The sequence below is a fragment of the Triticum aestivum genome, chromosome 3B (assembly GCF_018294505.1).
Source record: "Triticum aestivum cultivar Chinese Spring chromosome 3B, IWGSC CS RefSeq v2.1, whole genome shotgun sequence".
NCBI lineage: Eukaryota > Viridiplantae > Streptophyta > Magnoliopsida > Poales > Poaceae > Triticum > Triticum aestivum.
In genome coordinates, this window is record NC_057801.1 from 521230598 (window position 1) to 521232790 (window position 2193).

The window sequence follows — 2193 nt, forward strand, 5'->3', positions numbered from 1 at the left end:
CGCGATGAAGTCACAGATTCTCCTTCAAGGAACCAGACAGCTCGGCCCGAACACCTTTCAGCTCTTCTCCTAGCTGGGTGTGGGCATCTTGGAGCTTGTTTCTCTCCTGCTGCACCTTCATAAGCACCCTCTCGCCAGCCTTTAGCTGACGCAGTAGCTGTTGCTTGTCCGGATCTAGTCCGGCGCCCTCTGCAATATTATTGTCAGATTCACGCTGCACTTTGTTAATTAATTATCTTTTCAAAGTACGTCTTACCAGCGGGGGTCTCTGTGGCTCCCCCTGTGGCGGCCAGTGCGGCCTCAAGTTGGGCCTTGCACTCTTGGAGCTCCTGGGACAGATGGGTATTCTTCTCCGTAAGATCCTGCATAAAAATTGATCCTTAAATCAGTTATTTTAACCATTTTAAGTCTCGGGGGCTACTGGCATATATAACTATTAAAATTACTTACACGTATGTCTTTCACATACAGCTCCGTGGCTCTGGTTAACCCATCTTGAGCGGCACAGAGGTGCGCGTTTCCCACATCAAAGGCATTTAACGCCTCCGGGGAGAAACACGCGTCACGAAGAACTGTTTGGCGACGCCTGTGATTCATGGCGCTCTCCACCTCAGACCGGGTGGCGGACAGCCTGTTAGCATCCTCCATCGGAGGAGCGTCCGACTCATGCCTTGTATTCGCCTCCCCTTCCGAGCCATGTGTTGGAGCATGGCTGGCGGAGGCTTGATTGGCAACCTCTCCGGACACTGTCCGGCGAGTGCTCTTTCTGGAAAAGTTATGAGCATTAATATACCTCCTGGGAATCCTTCCCTTAAAAAATAGCGGTGCTCCGTACCGTTGCGGTGATGTTTCAGTTCGCGTTGCACTCCTCTTCCGCCTGCTGGGCCGGACTGACCCTTGTTGGCCGGTCGCCGCGGGCTCGACTTCCTGCCGTAAAGGCGCTTCCTGTTGAACACCATTGGTGCACGGTGGTCAGAACTAAGCATTAAAGAAGTAACGGTGCCAGGACTTCGGTCGTACTCACCGGAGAAGCTGGACATAAACCGGGGTAGTCAGCCATAATGGCGACTAAAGCATTATCTATGCTGAGATGGTGGTACACCCCGTCGATCACTTCCACCGCTAAGTTCGGATCCTCTTTGGAGGCCGGATCGAGGGACCTTTCTGGGTCTTCGGGTTGTGGGGCTGGGCTTTTTATGCCCTCCACATCCCGATGCAGTTCCTGTGTCAAAATCATACAATAAGACAATTGCCTTTAAAGGCACGGTTCAGATATGCATGCGACCGCTTACCTAGCTCCGAGGGTTGTTCATGGAAAATCCGTTTAGAGGATTCATGCGGAGGAAGTCCTCCTTCTCCCCCTTGTACAAGCCGGACAGGATCTTCACCAGATCGTCGGCCGAGCCAGGTCCCTTGCGGCCGTGACGGGTGGCGTCGTCGTCTCCGTTGAAGTCCCACATGGGGTGGCCCCTATATTGGAGCGGCTGCACCCCACACATAATGCATGTGGCCATGACTCCGATCATGGTTAATCTGGAATGGGCTAGCAGTCGTATCCGGCCCATCAAGTAATGGACGCTACTATCATCTTCTCGTCGAGGGCTTCGTGGGCGCCAACTTAGGCGCTTCTTCAGGGGAGCGTTGCTGAACTCCGGAAGGCCGATCCGGACTAGATCCGGCAGCGGAGCGTCCTCAATATAAAACCACTCCGAAGGCCAATCTTCGGACGCCTTCTTCGGGGTCCTGGACAGGTATCCGGTCCCAGCGATGCGCCATATTTCGGCTCCGCCCACTTGATATATCGACCCCTCATGAGAGCGGGGTACGAGGCAAAACAGCCTCTTCCACAACGCAAAATGGGGCTCAATGCCCAAGAACAGCTCACACAGAGCTATGAAGCCCGCGATGTGCAAAATGGGGGCAGGTGTAAGGTGATGAAGCTGGAGTCCGTAGAACTCCAGGAGCCCCCGGAGAAACGGATGTATAGGAAATCCGAGTCCCCTTATTAAGTAGGGGACGAAGCACACCTGCTCTCCTTTGGAGGGATTGGGGGCGCTCTCCGCCTACTTCCCTCCTTCGTAGGTGGCCAGTCCGGCTCGAACCGGAACCATGAAGGCTGGGGGAAGATATCCCTCTGCTTGGAGCATCACTAACTCGCTGTGCGGGACTGAGCATCTCCTCCAATCTCCTGTC